Raw genomic sequence first — 18,054 nt, forward strand, 5'->3', positions numbered from 1 at the left:
TCGATCATGCTGCCCGTCTAACCTCAAACGTTTTACACTTCCGGGGTCCGTATCCCTCTATTCCCATCCTATTCATGTATTTATCTAGACACCCCTAAAATGTCACGATCGTACCTGCTTCCACCACCTCCTCCGCAAGCGAGTTCCAGGCACCCACTACCCTCTGTGTAAAACGCTTCCCTCGCACATCTCTAAGCTTTGCCCACTCACCTTAAACTTGTGTCCCCTAGTAATTGACTCTTCCACCCTGGGAAAAAGCCTCTGACTATCCACCCTGTCCATGCCCCTCATAATTTTGTAGACCTCTATCAGGTCTCCCCTCAACCTCCGTCATTCCAGTGAAGAAAAAACGAGTTTATCCAACCTCTCCTCATAGCTAATGTCCTCCATACCAGGCAACATCCTGGTAAATCTCTTCTGTACCCTCTCCAATGCCTCCACATCCTTCTGGTAGTGTGGCGACCAGAATTGAACACTATACTCCAAGTGTGGCCTAACTAACAGCTGCAGCATGACTTGCCAATTTGTATACTCATTGCCCCATCCAATGAAGGCAAGCATGGCGTTTACCTCCTAGATTACCTTCTCCATCTGTGTTGCCAGTTTCAGTGATCTGTGGACCTGTACACCCAGATCTCTCTGTCAATACTCTTGCGGGCTCTACCATTCGCTGTATATTCCCTACCTGTATAAGACCTTCCAAAGTGCATTACCTCACATTTGTCCAGATTAAACTCCATCTGACATTTCTCCATAGCTCTGTTTATTACTTGCCGCTTCTGCTGTTTGGCACACAAGTAGTCCAATGTTGTAGCTTCACCAGGTCGACACCTCAGTTTTAGGTCTGCCTGATGCTGCTCCTGGCACGCCGTCCTGGACACTTTATTGAACCAGGGTTGATTCCCTGGATAGGTGGTAAGGGTAGAGTGGGCAATATGCCGGGCCATGAGGTTGCAGATTGTGGCTGAATACAATTCTGCTGCTGCCGATGGCCCACAGCGCCTCATGGATGCCCAGCCTTGAGTTGCTAGATCTGTTCAAAATCTATTGCCTTTAGCAGGGTGGTAGTGCCACACAACACGATGGAGGGTATCCTCAATGTGAAGAACGGGCTTCGTCTACACAAGGACTACGTGGTGGTGGCTGCAACTGATACTGTCAGGGACAGATGCATCTGCGGCAGGCAGGTTGGTGAGGATGAGGGCAAGTATGTTTTCCCTATTGTTGGTTCCCTCACCACCTGCTGCAGTCCCAGTCTAGCCACTATGTCCTCTAGGACTCCGCCAGCTTGGTTAGTAGTGGTACTACCGAGCCACTCTTGATGGTGGACATTGAAGACCCCCACCCTGACTACATTATGTGTCCTTGCCACCCTCAGTGCTTACTCTCAATGGTGTTCCACAGGGAGGAGCACTGATTCATCAGCTGAGGGGGTGGTGGGCTGGGGGTGGAGGGGGGGGTGAGGGGTTACTGATAATCAGCAGGAGGGGCGCAGGCGTTGGCTGGCCTAATGGTGGAAATGGGGGGGGGGGGGACCCTTGGAGGTGTCTGCACCCGAGGGAGCGGGAGTACCCGTTTTTCTCGGCAGTCCATAAGGTGTACTCGCGGATCGACTTTATCGTGGTGGGGAAGGTGCTGCTGGCTGGGGTGAAGGGGTTGGAATACTCGGCAATTGCAGTATCAGATCATGCTCCGCATTGGGTGGATATGGTACTGGAGAAGGGGGTGGCACAGAGGCCGGGGTGGAAATTAGATGTGGGACTGTTGGGGGACTGAAGGTTCTGTGACAAAATGGAAAAAGCAATTGAGGAATATGTAGGTGTCGAAGGCAGTTGTCTGGGAGGCTCGAAAGGCGGTGGTGAGGGGTGAGGTGATCTCGTTTAAGGCCAGGGTGGACAAAGAGGAGAGGTTGGAGCGGCAGAGGGTATTAGATGAGATGTTGGAGGCAGATAGGAGTTATGCAGAAGATGGGAACCCAGCGAAGTTGGAAAAGAGGAAGGAACTACAGGCGAGCTTTGACCGACTATCTACCAGGAAGGCGGTGCGCCAACTGAGGCGAGCAAGGGGTGCAGTTTATGAGCATGGAGATAAGTATGTTAGCTGATCTGGCAAGGTGGGATGGTCTCCCTTTGCCACTGGCGGGTCGGGTCCAGGCGGTTAAAATGAATGTGTTGCCGCGATTTCTGTTTATTTTACAATACCTGCCGATTTTCCTGCCAAAGGCATTTTTCAGAGAGATTGAAGGAATGATTACCTTGTTCATATAGGGAGGGAAGGTGGCCAGAGTGAGGAAGGTGCTGCTACAGAGGGGAAGGCAGGCAGGCAGTATTATTACTGGGCGGCGAATGTGGAGAAAGTGCGGCGCTGGGTCAGAGGGGTTGATTCATTATGCACTTTTGGGAATTGGATACCATCGAACATTAGTGGGGGGGGGGCGGGAGGGAGACAGGGGAGGGGGATTGGGTGTTGTGAGGGTTGGGGGGTGGGGGGCTCTATGTGTTAATGGTGACTATGGGCGATTCCTGATTCCTTTTTGTTATTTGTTTATGTTAACATGCGGGCAGTTGTTTGGGGGTTGGTGGGAGTTTGGGATTGTTGTTGTTGATATGGGGATTGCCTGTGGTAGTATGACTAGAGGTACTACGGTACCTGGGAGTGTGAGCTACCATTGGTGGAGAAGGCTCGCTGCTCATTGGCCCAAGTGTTTGCATTGCATTGGTCGGAACGTAAGGTAGCTCCGCCCAGTGAGGCGGGGTATAAGAACCCATGTTTCCCAGCAGCCGGCCTTCTTTCTGTACTCGAGCTGCTGGGGAAACATCTTGTTGATTAAAGCCTTCAATTCTGACTACTTCCTCGTTCCAGTGATTATTGATCACGCATCATTGACATTATATTCGTTACTGCTTATTGTTTATTGCTGGTGAGTGAAAATTTGGGAGAAAGTGTAAAAAAGTGTAAAAAAGGAGAATAAAATTTTATTTTTTTTTTAAAGTAGGACATTGCAGGGTTGTTGGGGCTGTTTCCCGTAGTTGTTGTCTGGTGCGGAGGTTAATGCCGGGTGGTGTGTCCAATTTATAGAACATAGAACATAGAACAGTACAGCACAGAACAGGCCCTTCGGCCCTCAATGTTGTGCCGAGCCATGATCACCCTACTCAGACCCACGTATCCACCCTATACCCGTAACCCAACAACCCCCCCCTTAACCTTACTTTTTAGGACACTACGGGCAATTTAGCATGGCCAATCCACCTAACCCGCACATCTTTGGACTGTGGGAGGAAACCGGAGCACCCGGAGGAAACCCACGCGCACACGGGGAGGACGTGCAGACTCCGCACAGACAATGACCCAGCCGGGAACCGAACCTGGGACCCTGGAGCTGTGAAGCATTTATGCTAACCACCATGCTACCGTGTTGCCGTATGGTTCCACGGGGTGGGATGTCGGACCCGTGGCCGCGGTGGCCGTCCTGGTGGGGGGGGGGGATCGGACTCCGGGGGGGGTGGGGGCCACCACGACAGCCAGGCCCGCAATCGGTGGCCACTGATCGGCGGGCGCGCGTGATCCGGGGGGGGGGGGGGGGGGGGGGGGGGGGGGGGCTACCTTCTTCCGCTCCAGACCGTACTGTGAAAAGCCCCGTGTTGCCACATTCCGGCACCTGTTCGGTTACACGGAGGGAGAATTCAGAATTTGCAGCTGGTACGGGAATTGAACCCACGCTGCTGGCCTTGTGCTGCCTCACAAACCAGCTGTCGAGCCCAGTGAGCTAAAGCAGCCCCCTTGGTCTCTGGACTAAGAATCACCTCATAACAGCTTGCACACCTCAATTGAAACTGCCTCCTCCACACTTACAGGCCGCGCATTCCAGACCCCGACCACTCGTTGAAAACGTTTTCTCTCACATGCGAATCACTTTAAATCTGTGCCCCCCTCGTTCTCCATCCTTTCCTGAGCAGGAATAGTTTCTCCCCGTCTACTCTGTCCAGCCCCCCTCATGATTTTGAACATAGAACATAGAACAGTACAGCACAGAACAGGCCCTTCGGCCCTCAATGTTGTGCCGAGCCATGATCACCCTACTCAAACCCACGTATCCACCCTATACCCGTAACCCAACGACCCCCCCCTTAACCTTACTTTTTAGGACACTATGGACAATTTAGCATGGCCAATCCACCTAACCCGCACATCTTTGGACTGTGGGAGGAAACCGGAGCATCCGGAGGAAACCCACGCACACACGGGGAGGACGTGCAGACTCCGCACAGACAGTGACCCAGCCGGGAATCGAATCTGGGACCCTGGAGCTGTGAAGCATTTATGCTAACCACCATGCTACCGTGTTGCCCTCTGTGCTAGTGCTACTGTGCTAGTGCATAAGTCGCAAAAAGTTGGTTTACAGGTGCAATAGGTGATTAAGAAGGCAAATGGAATTTTGTCCTTCATTGCTGGAGGGATAGAGTTTAAGACTAGGGAGGTTATGCTGCAATTGTGTAAGGTGTTAGTGAGGCCACACCTGGAGTATTGTGTTCAGTTTTGGTCTCCTTACCTGAGAAAGGACGTACTGGCGTTGGAGGGTGTGCAGAGGAGATTCACTAGGTTAATCCCAGAGCTGAAGGGGTTGGATTACGAGGAGAGGTTGAGTAGACTGGGACTGTACTCGTTGGAATTTAGAAGGATGAGGGGGGATCTTATAGAAACATATAAAATTATGAAGGGAATAGATAGGATAGATGCGGGCAGGTTGTTTCCACTGGTGGGTGAAAGCAGAACTAGGGGACATAGCCTCAAAATAAGGGGAAGTAGATCTAGGATTGAGTTTAGGAGGAACTTCCTCACCCAAAGGGTTGTGAATCTATGGAATTCCTTGCCCAGTGAAGCAGTTGAGGCTCCTTCATTCAATGTTTTTAAGAGAAAGATAGATCGTTTTTTGAAGAATAAAGGGATTAAGGCTTATGGTGTTCGGGCCGGAAAATGGAGCACAAAAGATCAGCCATTGAATGGCAGTGTGGGCTCGAGGGGCCAGATGGCCTACTCCTGCTCCTAGTTCTTATGTTCTTATCTCGATCAAACCTCCTCTCGGCCTTCTTCTCCCCAAGGAGAACAGTCCCAACCTCTCCAATCTCTCCTCATTGCTGAACTTTCTCATCCCTGGAACCGTTTTTGTAAACCTCTTCTGCTCTCTCTGCAATGTGTTCACATCCTTCCTATAGTGTGGCGCCCAGAACGGTGCTCAATATTCCAGCTGAGGGCTAACTAGTGTCTTGTATAAATTCAGCAGAACCTCCTTGTTCATCTCTTTCTACTTCAACACCATTTTCCTGCACTAACCCCCGTATCCCTTGATGTTTTTAATATGTAGCAATCTTTTGATTTCAATCTTGCATTCTCCCCTGGCTCTTCGAACCAGCATTTAAGCTTTTACATACCTGGAATTTGAATTCGTTCCAATCTGCTAGCTCTTCACTGCTTTTAAAGTGTAGAGATTTGACAACATAATTGGCTGAAATTCTTTATTCTAAGTGCCCCACGAGCGACATAGAACTGGTCAAGTACAGCGGGTGGATGGCGCAGACACATTAGGAGATCCCCACCAGTGTAGTTCTGTGGTCAGACATCACAGAGACCCACTCGGGGGGGTGGTGGGCTGACTCACGACGGGTTTGTACTGCGCCAATTCCCAACTTTCCCCACCGTGCCAAGTTCTGTACCGCAATGCCAAGAGCTTTACAGCTAAGCTCCAAACCCACGTGCTCGTCCCAACTGCAGAGGCAACCCGCAGTTTTACTTTCCTGATTTTTTTTTCAGGACACCTGTGGCCATCCTGAGGTGGCGATCGGTGAAGTTAATGAAGCTCAGACATCAGTGAAATTAATTAATTCATTGATTTTAAAAAAGGCCTCGGAGACCACGGGCAAGCGCCGTTCCGTGCTGGACCTCACAAACAGAGACCAGACGGAATGGCGCATTTGGAGGTCTCCCACGGGATTGAAGGCACCCGGCTGGTTGCCCTCTGGGCGGGGTGGCATCCTGGCACAGCTGGTGTCACCCAGGCACCTTGGCACTTCCAGCCTGGCACCCTGGCACTGCCAGCTGGGAGGGCAATGCCGGGCTGGCAATGTCAGTTGGTATTTTTCTCACGGTGGCGATGGGGTCTGGAGAGTGCCCCGCGCATGTCAGGTGGGCCCCGATGACCCCCTTATAGGTGAGTTGGGGGGGGGGTGCGGGGCGGAGTTTGGGGGATGTGTCGGGGAGTTGGCAGATTGGGCGCCGGCAGGAAATGGGGCCAGGGGGATTAGTTCAGCAAAGCAAATCCTCGAAGGCAGGCGATAGACTCCTCATTGCCTGAGTTTTAAGGTCATTAATGCACCAGTTTGCAGGACAACTAATTTGCAGGCTGTATAATTCCAGGCTAACATGACAGCCTGAATACTGTACCTTTATCTTGATTGCTTAAAGGTTCGCAAAATAACTGATAGCGGCATTTCAGAATTTCAGATATAATGTGGGAATTTCAAATGTAATGTATGATATGTATGTGGTGTAGTAAGGGTCAGAAGCCTGCGAAGCAACAGTGCTAACCACTGTGCACCATGCCGCTCCTTCAAGAGATGCAAAGTTAAAGAAGGTAAATGCACATGACCTACAGGTCAGGCTTGCATTAATTAGATGGCGGGTTGGCTCAAAGAACTGAACATTCTCTTCCTTTCCCTGTGTTCCTCGACCTTCACTTTCGCCAAGTTAAAATCCCGGAACACCCTCCCTCACAGCACTGTGGAGGCGCCTTGGCCGGGATTCTCCGAACCCGCGCCGGCTCGGAGAATCGGCATTGACGCCAAGACGGCCCGTGACGGGGGCCATTGAAAGAGGCCCCCGCGGCGATTCTCCGCGGTCAAGTGGCCGAGTTCCCGCCGGGTTCTGCCGGCGTGGTTCCCGTATGGTTCCACGCGGTGGGAGGTCGGACCCGTGGCCGCGGTGGCCGTCCTGGTGGGGGGGGGGCGGGGGGGATCGGACTCTGGGGGGGGTGGGGGCCACCACGACAGCCAGGCCCGCGATCGGTGGCCACCAATCGGCGGGCGCACGTGATCGGGGGGGGGGGGGGGGGGGGGGGGGGGGCTACCTACTTCTGCTCCAGACCGCAGTGTGGCTCCGCCATATTGCGCAGCGCCAACGCACAAGCGGTCGCCACACGCCTGCGCGGTCCCATGGCAAGCAGTACAGGGCCGCGTACAGAAGCTGAAGCAGCTCAGAGCACTTCATCGCAGTGCTGGCCCCAGAATCGTTGGGCCAAGAGGCCCGTTGATGCCGGCGTAAAACACTCCAGTGTTTACTCCGGCGTCAACCCTTAGCCGTGTTTTCCTTCGCTGTCGCTGGGTCACAATCCTAGAACACCCTCGCTAACAGCACTGCGGGTGCACCTACACCAGGTGGACTGCAGCGCTTCAAGAAACCGGCTCACCGGTGACATTTTGTGAAATGTTCAGAATACAAAGGGATAATATCATGTCATAATTAACCACTAGACGGAGCTAGATGCAGAACTATAAATGCAGAACCAGGAGCTGGTTTAGCACACTGGGCTAAATCGCTGGCTTTTAAAGCAGACCCAGGCAGGCCAGCAGCACGGTTCAATTCCCATACCAGCCTCCCCAAACAGGTGGCAGAATGTGGTGACTAGGGGGCTTTTGACAGTAACTTAATTGAAGCCGACTCGTGACAATAAGCGATTTTCATTTCATTTCGTTTTTAAAGCACTGACTCACAGGCTTCTGGGAGAAGGCTGGGGACGAGCAGTGAGAGAGATCAGAGTACAGTTATAGATAGAGTGTAGAAACGAGTGTTAATCGATTGTAGATTATCAGATTATTGTTTACGATGGGAGGAAGTGGTCGAGCTTTAATTTGTAGTGTAAATAAAAGTTGGCTTCATTAATGAACTTAGCCTCTGTGCTCTTTGTGAACACTACAGCATCCATCCTGATGACAGAATCACAAAGAACACCACAGCAAGGGCAATTAGAGATGGGCAATGAATGCTTGCCTAGCCGGTGGCGGCCACATCCCATACAAATCACTAAAATAAATAATGGGCCAAGTACTCTCGGGCATTTTTATACCGTTGAGGAACTTGCATGAAGAGCTAACTGCGGGACTGAGCTTCGGTAGGTTGTTGAAGAAAGGCAACTGACAATGTGAGTTGAAATTCTAACAGGATTGGACAGGATGGATTCAGAAAGAATGTTCCCGATGGTGGGGGGGGAGTCCAGAACGAGGGGCAGAGGTGAGGAGAAATTTGTTCACCCAGAGAGTGATAAATCTGTGGAATTCATCACCAGCAAAGGTAGTTGAGGGCAAAACGTTGCCTAATTTCAAGAAGGAATTCGATATAGCTCTTGGGGCCAAAGGGATCAGGATATTGAACTTGTTGATCAGCCATGATCATAATGAATGGTGCAGCAGGTTCGAAGGGCTGAAGGGCCACCTCCTGCTCCTATTTGGTTTAGCACACAGGGCTAAATCGCTGGCTTTTAAAGCAGACCAAGGCAGGCCAGCAGCACGGTTCGATTCCCGTACCAGCCTCCCCGAACAGGCGCCGGAATGTGGCTACTAGGGGCTTTTCACAGTCACTTCATTTGAAGCCTACTCGTGACAATAAGCGATTTTCATTTTCTTCATTTTCATTTTCTATTTTTCGATGTCTCTATTCTCGGAAAGGATGAATTATGACAGGAGACCGTTCAACAATTTTTCTCTGATTCTGAAGAAATAGAGAAGTCTCTTTATGCGAGGATTGTGAAATTTCCCAATCTCCTCAAACAAGGATTCTTCATTCCCATCGAAATACAAAGCAATATCCAAACATTCCAATTGGGCACGAACAGTGAAGGCGGGATGAATGAAAAGGAAGATCCTCGTGCAATGTGGGATTGACACCAGCCAGAAATATAGAATCAGGGAAAGTTGGTGGATTGGCCATGGCTAAAATTGCCTCTTGGAGTCCAAAGATGTGCGGGTTAGGTAGGGTTATGGGAATGGAAGTAGACCTAAGTAGGGTGTTCTTTTGAAGGGTTAGTACAGACTTGATGGGCCGAATGACCTCCTTCTGCACTGTAGGGATTCTATCAATTTAGGGCAGAGAAAGAGGCTGTTCGGCCCATCGTGTCTGTAATAGCTGAAACACGAGCCATCCAGCATAATCCCTGGTTCGATCCGCAGCCCTGCATGTTACGGCACTTGAGGTGCACATTCAGACACCTTATAAATGAGATGAAGGTTTCTGCCTGTACGACCCTTTCAGGCAGTGAGTTCCAGAGCCCCCACAACCCTCGCCTCTGGGCGAGAACAATTTTCCTCAACTCCCCCCTCGTCTTTCTACCATTCACTTTAAATCCACGCCACCGTGTCACTGGCCTCCCTGCTGAAGTAATTAGGCCTTGAAACACGGCCTAGCTGAAGGGGGGGGAAGTGAAATTTGATCATTTTGTGCCGTGGAGCACTGGAGTCTGGGACAAACCTCCTGAGAGGCAGTTTCGATCGAGATTGTCAGAAGGGTCTGTAAAGAGACAATGTGCAAGGTTACGGGGACACGGAGGTAGTACGGAGAGGGGTGGAAGTGGGCCTGGGTAGAATGCTCTTTCAGCGAGCCAGTGCAGACCTGATGGGCCTCCCTCTGCACCGTACAGCTTCTGTGACATGTCCCCCATTGGCACGTCTCATTAACTCAGTCCTCAGCTGTAAGCCTGTGTGCTATCAAAGTGGTTCAGGATGCAGATACGCTGGAGTTAACTATTTGCTTCCAGTTTTCACTGTCAATTGGGAACTGAGCTGATGTGGCAGTGACTTTGGAGATGTCTCTCGCCCCTGATATTTAATACTAGCTAGTTTGACGAGTATGATATACAGAGCACAGGGAGTGACATTTCTCACTGTGCAACTGGTGAATGGATTAAAAGAATGGGGAATGGTTGAACCATTCACGAGGTTGAATGCCAATTCGCCCATGTAATCATGAGAGTACAGCAAGCAACATAACCACAGCAGCAAGACTTGAGATGAGATTATTGGATTCAACCCACTCCCTGATATTGGGAACATTACGTAATTCACCCCACTGATACAGTCAACGTCCAGACATTATGATACTCAAGAACCAAATATCTCTTGCACTTCATGAATTTGAGGGGGATTTTATGGGATGAATCCATTTTTCTACAATGCAACTGGAAGGAATAATGAAATGAAATGAAAATCGCTTATTGTCACGAGTAGGCTTCAATGAAGTTACTGTGAAAAGCCCCTAGTCGCCACATTCCGGCGCCTGCTCGGGGAGGCTGGTACGGGAATCGAACCGTGCTGCTGGCCTGCTTGGTCTGCTTTAAAAGCCAGCGATTTAGCTCAGTGAGCTAAATGGGAGACCCCAAAGAAAAAATATTGATAGTCAGGCAGAGCATGGGTAGAATTCCTACAGTGCAGACGGAGGCCATTCGGCCCATTACGTCTGTGCCAACCCTCTATAAGAGCACCCTACCCAGGCCCACTCCTCCACCCTATCCCTATGACACCTTAACCCCACCTAACTGAACATAGAACATACAGTGCAGAATAAGGCCATTCAGCCCATCCAGTCTGCACCGACCCACTTAAGCCCTCACTTCCACCCTATCCCCGTAACCCAATCACCCCTCCCATCCTTTTTGGTCACTAAGGTCAACTTATCACGGCCAATCCACCTAACCTGCACGTCTGTGGACTGTGGGAGGAAACCAGAGCACCCGGAGGAAACCCACGCAGACACGGGGAAAACGTGCAGACTCCGCACAGACAGGGAATCGAACCTGGGACCCTGGCACTGTGAAGCCAAAGTGCTCACCGCTTGTGCTACCGAGCTAGCAAACACATCCTTGGACACCAAAGGGCAATTTTAGTGTGGCCAATCCACCTACACATCTTTGGACTGCGGGAGGAAACTGGAGCACCCAGAGGGAACCCACAAAGACATGGGGAGAACTTACATTAGTAATGGATGATGGACGGGAGGATGATAAAGAATGTCTTTGGGAAATGTCTGCTTCTATATAATGATCTGCATTAAAAGGTGGTGGGGAGAGATACTGGTATTAGTACCTGGAGCAGGATGTGCAGTGCCGGTGATGGACTGGATATAGAATAAGAAGGGTATCTCAGAAAGATGCTTTGATTTAGTAATAATTTTACAATTGTTTTCATTTATACATTTGCAGGATGTGGGTGTTGCTGCTAGGCTAGAATTTATTGCCCAACTCTAATTGCCCTTGAGAAGGTGGTGGGGAGATGCCATCTTGAACCGCTACAGTCTATATGGTGCAGGTGCACCCAGTGCTGTTAGGGAGGGTATTCCACGATTTTGACCCAGCGACAGTGAAGGAACGGCCGATATATTTCCAAGTCAGGAAGGTGAGGGACTTGGAGGGGAATCTCCAGATGGTGGTTTCCCAGGTATCTGCTGCTCTTGTCCTTCTAGATGGTCGAGGTTGTGGGTTTGGAAATTACTGCTGAAGGAGCCTTGGTGAGTTCCTGCAGTGCATCTTGTAGATGGTACACACGGCTGCTCCTGCGCATCGGTGGTGAAGGGAGTGAATATTCAGGGTGGTGGAAGGGGTGCCAATCGAGCGAGGCTGGTTTATCCTGGATGGTGTTGAGCTTCTTGAGTGTTGTTGGAGCTGCGCTCATCCAGGCAAGTGGAGAATATTCCATCACTGTCCTGACCTGTGCCTTGTTGAAATGAAAAATGAAATGAAAATTGCTTATTGTCACGAGTAGGCTTCAAATGAAGTCACTGTGAAAAGCCCCTAGTCGCCACATTCCGGCGCCTGTTCGGGGAGGCTGTTACGGGATGTAACAGGTGTTGTTGATGGTGGACGGGATTTGGGGAGTCAGGAGGTGAGGTTCCCACCGCATAATTTCCAGCCTCTGACCTGCTCTAGTAATTTTATAATCATCTAGATAGGAATAATATGATTAGGGATAGTCAGCATGGTTTTGTGAAGGGTAGGTCATGCCTCACAAACCTTATCGAGTTCTTTGAGAAGGTGACTGAACAGGTAGACGAGGGTAGAGCAGTTGATGTGGTGTATATGGATTTCAGTAAAGCGTTTGATAAGGTTCCCCACGGTTGGCTATTGCAGAAAATACGGAGGCTGGGGATTGAGGGTGATTTAGAGATGTGGATCAGAAATTGGCTAGTTGAAAGAAGACAGAGAGTGGTAGTTGATGGGAAATGTTCAGAATGGAGTTCAGTTACGAGTGGCGTACCACAAGGATCTGTTCTGGGGCCGTTGCTGTTTGTCATTTTTATAAATGACCTAGAGGAGGGCGCAGAAGGATGGGTGAGTAAATTTGCAGACAACACTAAAGTCGGTGGAGTTGTAGACAGTGCGGAAGGATGTTGCAGGTTACAGAGGGACATAGATAAGCTGCAGAGCTGGGCTGAGAGGTGGCAAATGGAGTTTAATGTGGAGAAGTGTGAGGTGATTCGCTTTGGAAAGAATAACAGGAATGCGGAATATTTGGCTAATGGTAAAGTTCTTGGTAGTGTGGATGAGCAGAGGGATCTCGGTGTCCATGTACATAGATCCCTGAAAGTTGCCACCCAGGTTGATAGGGTTGTGAAGAAGGCCTATGGTGTGTTGGCCTTTATTGGTAGAGGGATTGAGTTCCGGAGCCATGAGGTCATGTTGCAGTTGTACAAAACTCTAGTACGGCCGCATTTGGAGTATTGCGTACAGTTCTGGTCGCCTCATTAGAGGAAGGACGTGGAAGCTTTGGAACGGGTGCAGAGGAGATTTACCAGGATGTTGCCTGGTATGGAGGAAAGGCTGATGGACTTGAGGTTGTTTTCGTTAGAGAGAAGAAGGTTAAGAGGTGATTTAATAGAGGCATACAAAATGATCAGAGGGTTAGATAGGGTGGACAGCGAGAGCCTTCTCCCGCGGATGGAGGTGGCTAGCACGAGGGGACATAGCCTTAAATTGAGGGGTAATAGATATAGGACAGAGGTCAGAGGTGGGTTTTTTACGCAAAGAGTGGTGAGGCCGTGGAATGCCCTACCTGCAACAGTAGTGAACTCGCCAACATTGAGGGCATTTAAAAATTTATTGGATAAGCATATGGATGATAAGGGCATAGTGTAGGTTAGATGGCCTTTAGTTTTTTTTCCATGTCGGTGCAACATCGAGGGCCGAAGGGCCTGTACTGCGCTGTATCGTTCTATGTTCTATGTTCTAGTAGCCACAACATTTATATGCCTGGTACAGTTCATTTTCTGGTCAATGGTAATCCTCCCCCCTCCCCCCCAGATGTTGATAGTGGGGGATTCAGCAATGGTAATGGCATTGGATGCTAAAGGAAGATGGTTGAACTCTCTCCTGGAGATGGTCGTTGCCTAGTACCTTTGTGGCACGAATTGTACTTGTCAACCCAAGTCTGGATATTGTCCAGGTGTTGCTGCATCTGTACAAGGACTGCTTCATTATCTAAAGAGTAGTGAATGGTGCTGAACATTGTGCAATATCAAAGAACATCCCCACTTCTGGTCTTATGATGGAACGAAGGTCATTGATGAAGCAGCTGAAGATGGCTGGGCCTGGGACACTACCCTGAGGAACTCAGGCAGTGGTGTCCTGGGGCTGAGTTGGCCTTGATGAACTACAACATTGATAGTGCCATATTAATTCCTCAGTGCTCCTTGCCTTGCTCACGCACAGCCTTATGTGGGGAAAAGCCTTGATTGAGCACGTACTTTATACTTTTAAACATTGGGAATGACAACTTCAGGGTCTCGATGTGGAAGTAAAACTTAGGCCGGGATTTTCCAACCGCTGGCGTGGAGGATTGGCCACGGGAAATTCTGTTGGCAAGACCGGGCGATCCTGGTGTTGGACAAGGCCAGAGAATCCCTCCTTTAGTTAGATATGAATGTTCTACAGGGAGGGAACAACCTCTTTTCACATCACCATTGCAGCAAGTCCAGGGAATCTTTTGAGAGGGCAGAGGAAATTCTAGAAATTTTCATAGCAATATTGAGGAATGGCGGGTGTGGCATTAGTAACCCACTACTAATCTGAAAAAATGTGTTCGAATCCTGCTGGGAAATTAAATTCAGTTAGGTAACTTAATCAAGGAATTCTAAATGGTGGCAATTCAACGATTGGATTGTTGTAAAAACCTTTCAGGTTCACTGGAATCCCGTACAGAATTTACACTTAGTTACTGAGCAGATCTGGGATCAAAAAGTTGCTATCAGCAATGGTGGTCAAGTGAACACCCTTTAAAAACCCATTTGATTCCCTCGCCTTAGCGAATTTGGTTTATATGTGACTGCTACAGGCCCACAACAACGCAGTCGGCCCATAACTAACGTCACTGGTTATCAATAGAGCAGCACGGTAGTACAGTGGTTAGCACAGTTGCTTCACTGCTCCAGGGTCCTAGGTTCGATTCCCACTTGGGTCACTGTCTGTGCGGAGTCTGCGCGTTCTCCCCGTATCTGCGTGGGTTTCCTCCGGGGGCTCCGGTTTCCTCCCACAAGTCCCGAAAGACGTGCTTGTTAGGTGAATTGGACATTGTGAATTCTCCCTCTGTATCCCCGAACGGGCACCAGAGTGTGGCGACTAGGGGCGTTTCACAGTAACTTCATTGCAGTGTTAATGTCAGCCTACTTGTGACAATAAAGATTATTCTTATAAGGTGGCGGTGAGGGCAATTAGGGATGGGCAATAACTGCCAGCCTTGCCCGACATCATGTGAAATAATTAAACAATGGGAAAGTTGAATCTGCGACCCCGTACCCTAAAATTGTGGCCTCTCATTCTAGATTGCCCCACAAGGTAAAGTATCCGCTCCAAGTCTACTTTGTCAATGCCTTTTATCATCTTGTACACCTCAACTAGATCTCCTCTCATCCTTCTAAACTCAAGAGAGTATGGGCCTAAACTACTCAATCTCTCTTCATAAGACAGATAAGATAATTCTTCATAAGATAATTTTCCAGAATCAATCTAGTGGACCTCCCCTGAACGGCCTCCAATGCCACTACATCCCTCCTCAAATAAGAGGGCCAAACTGTGCCCAATACTCTAGGTGCTGTCTCACTAATACTTTGTACAGTTGCAGCAACACGTCCCTACTTTTATACTTTATTCCTTTCACTACCGATGGCCAAAATTCCATTTGCCTTCCTTATTACCTGCTGCTAGTTTTCTGCGATTCATGCGCAAAGCCACCCAGATCCCTCTGCACCGGAGCACTCGGAGGTTTCCCTCCAGTTAGGTGATAAGTTGCTTTTCCATTTTTCCGACCAAAATGGACAACCTCGCGCTTATCCACGTTAAACTCCATCTCCATGAGAGAGACATACGTTTATTATTCACGGAAAACAATTGAAACAGCATCTGCGTTGTGAAAAAATGGAAGAGCAAACGTTACACAGAGGAGAAAAAACTGTGGAAAAAAAGGGGATAATAAGAATACCGGCCCGAACTGTTTTCTTTCCCTTCCTCAGTCCTCAGAATGTTCAAAGTGCTTCACGGTCAATTAAGTACTTTTGATATTTAGATACTGCTGTAATCGAGGAAGCTCAACAACCAGCTTGCACTCAGAAGCGTGATAAAGATCAGATAATCTTTTTCATTAGTTTTACTCATTTGACTCCAGTCCTCGATGGCTCCCGGTCAAACCACCCCTCCATTTAAAACTTCTCCTCCTTGTTTACAGACCATTCCATGACCTTGTTCCCTCCTGACCTCTGTAATGTCCTCCAGCCCCTCAGCCACCTCTGATAGAGCCATAGAATTTCTACAGGGTAGAAAGAGGCCATTCGGCCCGTCGAGTCTGCACCGACCCTCTGAAAGAGCACCCTACCTAGGCCCACTCCCCCACCCTATCCCTGTAACCCAGTAAGCCCACCTAACCTGCACATCTTTGGGCCCCAAGGGGCAATTTAGCACGGCCAATCCACCTAACCTGCACATCTTTGGACACTAAGGGGCAATTTAGCCTGGCCAATCCACCTAACCTGCACATCTTTGGACACTAAGGGGCAATTTAGCATGGCCACTCCACCTAACCTGCACGTCTTTGGACACTAAGGGGCAATTTAGCATGGCCAATCCACCTAAGCTGCACGTCTTTGGACACTAAGGGGCAATTTAGCATGGCCAATCCACCTAACCTGCACATCTTTGGACACAAAGGGGCAATTTAGCATGGTGAATCCTCCTAAGCTGTACATCTTTGCACCCCAAGGGGCAATTCAGAAAGGCCAATCCACCTAACCTGCACATCTTGGGACTGTGGGAGGAAACCGGGGCAGCCGGAGGAAACCCACGCAGACTCGGGGAGAACGTGCGGACTCCACACAGACAGTCCCCCGAGGCCGGAATTGAACCGGGGTCCCTGTTGCTGCGAGGCAACAGTGCTGACCACTGTGCCGCCCATGTCATCATAAACAGAGTAGCAGGTCGCTCACATTCTTAAAGGGCTGGAACCTGGGCCTGATGTCCTATCTACGCTCCACGTTGTGATGTTTACAATCTTCCCCTTTTTGTTCGATCTCAATGGTTCCCAAAGGGCATTTTCTTTCTGTGAATGGGCTGCTTGTGTTGCTCTTTATTCACTGACTCTCTTCACCCGCGCGTTTTAATCTCGCCTCAGACAACTGGAACCCTGTTTCCACTTTCAGCAGATAAGGATTCGCCGAAGAATAGTTTACACAATTCTAAAAAAACTCTGATTTTCAGTTTTACCAGGAAACTGAGGTGCTGCTGGTCTCATTTATTTTACCAGAAAATGGATCCATGTGGTTAGCCTGAGAGTCGTGACCTTGAACTTGGTATGGATCCTACAAGAGCCTTTGAGACATCTGCCTCCCCACTTTTGTTTGCATATTATTTACTTTTGACTCTTTATCAGACTATAGTTTCACCGTGATACTCATCGACCCGTAGGCTCATAGAAACCCTGCAGTGCTGAAGGAGGTCATTCGGCCCATCGGGTTTGCACTGACCCCTCCGTAAGAGCACTGTACCCAGGTTCGCTCCCTCTCACCCCACCCTATCCCCGTAACCTAACCTGCACATCCCTAGACTCCAAGGGGCCATTTTAGCATGGCCACCAATCCAACTAACCTGCACATCTTTGGACCGTGGGAGGAAACCGGAGCACCCGGAGGAAACCCACGCAGCCACGGGGGGGGGGGGGGGGGGGGGGGGGGGGGGTGGAGAACGTCCAAACTCCACACGGACGGTGACCCAAGGCTGGAATTGAACCGGGTCTCCGGCGCTGTGAGGCAGCAGTGCTAACCGCTTGTACGGCAATCGACTGAGGGCGTATAATATATGCTGCTTATCCCAATCTCAGGGAATCAGCGATGGCAGGGGAGGGAGGGGGTGTGGTATTGGGCTGGGCTGGTGGGGGGGGCTGAGGGGGGGGGGAGGGGGGAGGGGGAAGGCGGGGGGGTTGCCCAGGGAATGCGGTGGCCAGAGTATTGAAGTATAGAAAACCTGAAGGTCTGGGCTCCTCCCACACACCGCATGCACCTTTCATCATCATCGACACAGCTGTCCATAACTGGCAGGCTTGACTTCCAATCAGGTGGGGAGCACTCATGTGTCGGCCCCAGGCCCAGCTAGGCCAGACTCCTGACCCCCAAATGGGGGAGTGCGGGGATTGAGGCGAGGGAAGGGGGTCCAAACGCAAGGGAGGTCTAACAAGTGACTTCAGGAGGCGAGGGGTATTCCAAACATAAGGAGGGAGGCCCAATCCTGGAGGAGTTCTGATCCCAGGAGAGGTCCATGCCTGGGGTGCGAGATGTCTGTACCAGGATCAAAGCATAAAAAACAGGAGCTGGAGCAGCAACATACAGCCCCTCAAACCTGCTCCCTCAGTCAATACAATCCTAGTTCATCTCCTAACTCAACTACACTTTCTCATCCACTTGATTCCCTGAGAGATCAAAAATCTTTCTATCACAGCCTTAAATATATTCAACGTTGGGGCATCCACAACTCTCTGAGGT

The 18,054-nt window shown here is 49.9% G+C and overlaps 1 protein-coding gene across 1 annotated transcript in view; it reads right to left on the reverse strand.

Annotated features, from left to right (window-relative positions):
• LOC119958011 (gremlin-1-like) overlaps positions 1–18,054 on the reverse strand; it is a 123,198-nt gene that overhangs the window by 56,519 nt on the left and 48,625 nt on the right. The window lies entirely within an intron of this gene.

Source organism: Scyliorhinus canicula, chromosome 27, assembly GCF_902713615.1.
Source record: "Scyliorhinus canicula chromosome 27, sScyCan1.1, whole genome shotgun sequence".
Lineage (NCBI taxonomy): Eukaryota > Metazoa > Chordata > Chondrichthyes > Carcharhiniformes > Scyliorhinidae > Scyliorhinus > Scyliorhinus canicula.